Source organism: Cavia porcellus, unplaced genomic scaffold (genome assembly GCF_034190915.1).
Source record: "Cavia porcellus strain 051 isolate PalLab524CR breed Dunkin Hartley unplaced genomic scaffold, mCavPor4.1 scaffold_8, whole genome shotgun sequence".
NCBI lineage: Eukaryota > Metazoa > Chordata > Mammalia > Rodentia > Caviidae > Cavia > Cavia porcellus.
Window position 1 is genome coordinate 18879125 of NW_026947491.1, and position 6932 is coordinate 18886056.

The 6932-nt window shown below is 43.0% G+C and overlaps 1 pseudogene; it reads left to right on the forward strand.

The window, feature by feature from the left end:
- The first annotated feature begins 472 nt into the window (after positions 1-472).
- LOC134477444 (uncharacterized) lies at positions 473-6279 on the forward strand (annotated as a pseudogene).
- Positions 6280-6932: the final 653 nt, after the last annotated feature.

Below are 6932 nucleotides of genomic sequence, written 5' to 3' on the forward strand. Positions count from 1 at the left end.
CAAACCGAGGCTACTTATATACCCCCCATGCCACATGATCACAAGAGAAAGCCAGACTCGAGCAGTTGGGGGGTGTTTTGGTTTTCTCTTTCCATGTTCTCAGAATAAAGGACTCTTTTGTTTTATATTTCTCATCTTTTGGATATAAACTTATCAGTGTGCACTTCTGGCCTTGATATCTTAGTTTCAAAGGAGTGGCGAGGCTGTTACCATGCAACACAATCATGATTTAACAGATCCAGAAGCTGGGGATTTGCCTTGGTTGTTTTGGGCCCCTCCTGCCTCATTCCTCTTAAGCTTAAAAGGGAGCTGTAGTGGGTCATGGGTGATTGATCTAAGTTATCTAAGGGAAATTGGACTGTTACTCCACAGTGTAGCAAAGCAAAAATATATGCAGAGCACAAAATTTCTTAGGGCATTTCCTTACCATACCCTTATATTGAGGTCAATGACAAATGACCAGCAGAGGATGATGGCGTTCTACGGAGCACAGACCAGGGCCCAGGAGCAGGTGCAGAGCAGGAAGCAGAGGACTGAAGGTTTTCTGTTGGCTTCTTGGATTTCCTCAGTGTGTCAACATCACATAACAGGAAGGGACTTGAAAAAAAAAAACAGGCTTTAGATGACTTACGAAGTATTCATGATACAAGTACTTAAGAAAAATCATATGAAAGAGATTAAAATATTATATATGTGTGTTTGTATATATATTTTAATGTGTTTCGTATGATTTTTCTTAAGTTGCCAGTAAAACACAAAGTACATTTTGAGAATCCAAGTTTTTTTTGAATGTCACATTATTGTTAACAAATCTATACACTAGGGTATAGTGAGGTATCAGGGAGAGGCACAACACAGTGTTTATATTGTTCATTTTTTTTTAGGAAATTGAGAAGAAGTCATTCGAGATAGATATAGGATGCACTCAAGAGTGGATTGTGGGTATCATAAGAAATGAGGCACTGTAATGGCCATTTGAAGATGCACTTTGTAGTGGTTGATTGATTGTGTCAGCTTGAGACATTTAGAAGCTTAACTAAATGGGTTTAGCAATTCTACACCCAAGGATGTAAAAGAAGACCCACCCTAGGGTGGGTTATCATCTCAAGGTATAAAAGAGAAAGAGGAAGGATGAATGCATTCCATTTTTGGGAGAAGCTCCAGTCTTCACCTTTGGTTTGGACCCCATCTCCTGGCTTCCAGCACAGACCCTTCAGCTTTCCAGCCTAGACTCTTTATCCTTTCATCACACAGCCTTTGGCCTTCTGTCACAGACACATAAGCCTGCTGGTGTGGACTTGCACAAGACACTAGGGTAAACTCCAGACCTTGGATTGAATCTTCAGCCTCCGGTGCATTGAAGCCCACTGCAGGTTTCCTCATTGGACTCTGTGGCTGACTATCATAAGCCAATATTGTTGTTTCTGTATATCATATGTTATATCTGTTCTCTGTAGTAAAACTCTGGCCAATATCGATTTTGGTACTGAGATTGGGGTGGTTCTAAAGGAACAGAATTATAGCAGAATTATATTTAATGGCATTAGAGGTTCCTGGAGTTGGCAATGCAATTTGGTAAGATCTGAAGACACCAAGGTCTCTGCTTCTACTTCTGTGGAATACACTGTTAATCCTTGGCATGAACTGTTTAAACTAATATATCTCCTAGATCCATTTGATTACCCTAATTCACCAATTGTGAGATGACAGAAATTTAGTGACTCTGTACAAAACAATTTTGAATATCTTTGGCAAAGTAGACAATATAATGATGCTGGATAGTTGGTCTTAACCTCTTTGGATGAACTAATGAGGGAAAAATGATATCTCCAGAAACAGATAAGAAATTTAAAAGTTTTTCAGTGTGTCATAAGTGAAAATCTTCTCACTTTTAGCAGCAAGGCTGAGATTGCAGAAACCCAAACATGGTCCCTCATAATTCAATTGGCTGAGCTACAATGTACATTTAATGCTCAGCATAGAAGCATATCAGAAGTGAAGGTGAGGACACTGGTTGGAAAAGAATGAGACCCCATGAATTGGGATGGAGATGTATAGCAGGATTCTGAGGAAATGGAAGATACTGAATTTCTGGATGCTAATGAAGTTATTTTGCCTGAGGGAGAGATTTCCCCACCTGAAGTGGGAGAGACATCACCACCTCCATCCCCTGCTCTGTTAGAATCTCCTGTGTTAGAATCTCCTGTGGAAGCTAATGCTGTGTTGACTAAACAGGATTATGCTGATGCTCCTCAGGACCCACCCTCAACACCCATTTTTGCTGCCAGGCCCATACCCGGACTCAAATCACAAAAACATCCTAAAGGTGAGACACATAGTGTGACCCATGAAGAGGTCTGCTTTACTTCCAAAGAACTTCTTGAGTTTTCCAACTCTTAGAGGCAGAGGCCTGATGAGTAATCATGGGAATGGATTTTACGAGTGTGGGATATGGTGGTAAAAACACATCTGGATCAGGCTGAATTTGTTGATATGGGCCCATTAAGTAAGGATTCTGAATTTAATGTCACAGCTCTGGAGTGAAAATAGGTGTCAATACTTTATTTGGATGGTTGGCAGAAATATGGATCAAAAGACGGCCCACTGTAAATAAGTTAGAGATGCTTGATATTCCATGGTTTACTATTGATGAGGAGATTCAGAGGCTCAGAGAAATGGGAATGTTGGAGTGGAGATCTGTCAGGTTAAACCTAATGCTCTACATTGTGATGATCCAGAAAGCATACCCTTCACCAGCACCTTGAGAAACAGAGTTGTGAGGGGAGCACCAGCATCCCTGAAGGGCCCTGTTATTGCTGCTCTTCTTTGCATGCCAGACTTTACAGTGGGGACCACAGTTACTCAATTAGAACATTTAAGGGCAATGAGCTTGATTGGGTCCCAGAGTGGCATAGGTCAAGTGGAGGCACTTAATCACCAAAAGCTGGGTCCACATATTTACTGTAACGGGCAGCAGAGGAAGAACAATGACCAGAATAAACTTACATGTGCAGACCTCTTGCATAGCTAATTAGCCATGGTGTTCCTAGAAGTGAAATAGATAGGAAGCTTACAAAATTTTTACTAGATTTATGTAATCAAAAACAATTTAAAGGCAAATGAATAGGACCTTATATCAAATCGTGGTAACAGGGAATCATGGCCCCTCAACCAGTTCCCAGATTTGAGCCAGTTTACAGACCCAGAAACCCTCAAATGATGGGGAGGCCAGGTCCCCTTGGAAAAGGATTCTTACGCACCAAAAATTTACACTGTTAATCTTTCTCCCTTCCCTAGAGGGACCAAAGGCCTTTTGCATGAGTAACTGTCCAATGGGGGAAGGGGAATGATCAGACACTTTGGGGATTACTGGACACTGGTTCTGAAATAACACTGATTCCAGATGATCCAAAACATCACTGTGGCCTTCCAGTAAGAGTAGGGGCCTATGGAGGGCAGGTGATCAATGGAATTTTAGCCAAGTTCTGACTTACAGTGGGTCCAATAGGTCCTCGGATACACCCTGTAGTTATTTCCCCTGTTCCAGAATGTACAATTGGGATTGATGTACTTAGTACCTGGCGGAATCCTCACATTGGTTCCCTAACTTGTAATCTGAGGGCTATCATGATTGGGAAGGCCAAATGGAAGCCACTAGAGTTGCCTTTGCCTGGTAAAATAGTAAACCAGAAGCAGTATCACATTCCTGGAGGGATCCAAGAGATTACTGCCACCATCAACAACTTGAAGGATGCAGGGGTGGTGGTGCCCACCACATCTCCATTTAATTCCCCCATTTGGCCTGTGCAGAAGACAGAAGGGCCTTGGAGAATGACTGTGAATTACCGTAAACTTAATCAGGTGGTGACTCCAATTGCAGCTGCAATACAAGATGTGGTTTCCTTGCTTGATTAACACACACTGATTAACACATCTCCTGGTACATGGTAAGCAGCTATCCATTCAGCAAATGCATTTTTTCCATGCATAAGGATCATCAGAAACAATTTTCTTTTAGCTGGCAAGGCCAGTAATATACCTTCACTGTCTTACCTCAGGGGTATGTTAACTCTCCAGCTCTATGTCACAATTTGGTTCAAAGGGATCTTGATTGCATTTCCATGCCACAGGATATCACACTGGTCCATTACATTGATGATGTTATGCTGATTGGGCCTAGTGAGCAGGAGGTAACAACCTCACTGGAATTGTTAGTAAGGCATTTGAGAGGAAGTGGATGGAAAATAAATCTAACAAAAATTCAAGGTCCTTCTACCTCAGTGAAATTTCTAGGAGTCCAGTGGTGTGGAGCATGTAGAGATATTCCTTCTAAGGTAAAAGATAAATTGTTGCATCTGGCTTCCTCTACAACTAAAAAGGAGGCACAATGCTTATTGGGCCTATTTGGATTTTGGAGGCTACACATTCCTCATTTAAGTGTCTTACTCCATCCCATTTACCAAGTGACTCAAAAAGCTGCTCATTTTGAGTGGGGCTCAGAACAGGAAAAGGCTTTATAACAAGTCAAGGCTGCTGTACAGGCTGCTCTTCCACTGGGGCCATATGATCCAATAGATCCAATAGTGCTCGAGGTATCAGTAACAAACAATGATGCTGTTTGGAGGCTCTGGCAGGCCCCCATTGGTGAATTACAGCAGAGGCCTTTAGGATTTTGGAGTAAGGCTCTGCCATCATTTGCAGACAATTACTCTCCTTTTGAGAAATGGCTGTTCGCCTGCCACTGGGCCTTAGTGGAAACTGAATGCTTGACTATGGGACAACCAGGTCACCATGCAACCTGAGTTGCCTATCATGGCCTGGGTATTATCTGACCCACTAAGTCATAGATTTGGACGCACACAGCAACAATCTATCATTAAATGGAAATGGTATATTCATGATCAAGCCAGGGCAGGCCTGGAAGGTACAAGTAAATTACATGAGGAAGTTTCCCAGATACCTATGGACCTTATACCTGCTATTGTTCCTTCAGTTTCCAAGCACGCACCTATAGCCTTATGGGGTGTACCATATGATCAATTATCAGAGCACAAGAAGACAAGGGCCTGGTTTATAGATGACTCTGCACATGATGCAGGCACCACCCACAAGTGGAGAATTTCAGCATTACAGCCCCTTTCTGAGATATCCTTAAAAGACAGTGGTGAAGGAAAATCATCACAGTGGGCAGAACTTTGAGGAGTGCAGTTGGTAGAACATTTGGCCTGGAAGAAGAAATGGCCAGATGTGAGGCTGTATACTGACTCATGGGCAGTAGCCAATGGTCTAGCCAGATGGTCAGGAACTTGGAAGGAATGTAATTGGAAAATTGATGACAAAGATTTTAGGGAAGAGGTATGTGGATAGACCTCTCTACTTGAGCAAAGGATATGAAAATATTTGTTTCCCATGTAAATGCTCACCAAAAGGTAACATCAGCAGAATACAACTTTAATAATCAAGTGGGTAAGGAGACTCATTCTCTGGACAGTGCCCAAACTCCTTCTTCAGCCACCCCAGTCATTGCCCAATGGGCCCATGAACAGAGTGGCCATTGTGGCAGAGATGGAGGGTATGCATGGCCTCAACAACATGGACTCCCACTTACCCAGGCTGATCTGGCTATAGCCACTGCTGAAAGCCCTGAACACCAGCATCAGAAGCCAACATTGAGTCCCAAATATGGCAGCATTCCCCAAGGTGATCAACCTGCAACTTGGTGGCAGGTTGATTATATTGGACCATTTCCATCATGGAAGGGACTGGGTTTGTCCTCACTGGCATAGATACATATTCTGGATATGGCTTTGCTTTTGCTGCACATAATGCTTCTACTAAGACTACCATCCATGGACTCACAGAATGCCTTATCCACTATCATGGAATCCCACATAGCATTGCCTCTGACCAAGGAACACACTTTACAGCTAAAGAAGTGAGACAGTGGGCTATGTTCATGTAATTCACTGGTCCTACCATGTTCCTTACCATCCAGAAGCAGCTGGATTGCTAAAAATTTGGAATGGCCTTTTGAAGGCACAGTCACAACACCAGCTAGGTGGCAACAGTTTGCAAGGCTGGGGTAAGGTACTTCAACAGGCTATATATGCTTTGAATCAACATCCATTACATGTCACCGTGTCTCCCATAGCCAGGATTCATGGATCCAGGAATCAAGGGGTGGAAGTAGGAATGGTGCCACTTACCATAACCCCAAGTGATTCACTTGCAAAATTTTTGCTTCCTGTCCCCATGACTTCATGTTCTGCTGGCCTATAAGTTTGGTTCCAGAGGGGGAAAGGCTTATACCAGGAAGCACGACAATGGTGTAAGATCACTGTTACAAAGAAGGCCCCAAGGATCTAGCTCTCATGAAAAATCAAGGGGTTTCTATTGTCTTCACATGCGAGCAACCCACCGATCACACTCTGGTGGGAGAGGGGAGCGAGAGAGTGCTGAGTAGGGAAGTGCAAAGTATATAAATCCGAAAGCTGCAAAGTAAGCATCGGTTACAGAAGAAGATGGCATTGGTTAATAGGGGTCCTGTTGTTTACTTACTGGTAGATGAGCTATCTTCTGCAGGTGGCTTGATGTTTTTAAAACTCATATCCTGTCTGGCTGGGTCAATAATTCATGCTGCTCTTATTTTGGGGGACGTTGGATCACAGCTTCCCTATCAGGTCAGAACATCTGGTTGTTCTGACCCAGTGACAAGGCAAGAGGGGTTTCCTGAATGTTTTAACTCTTCATTCCCCCCTTTTTTTCTGAGGATCTCTAATCCTAGAGATTATTAGTAGGTACAGGGTCATATTGGTATCTCAAGACCATCATCTTTACCTGGGAGACCTGTGATTGCACCAGATGTGTGACCTTGTTTAGAATGCAAGGCCCAATGGTAAGGAGTAGGAGCAAAGCAGCCAAAGGGCCGAGGA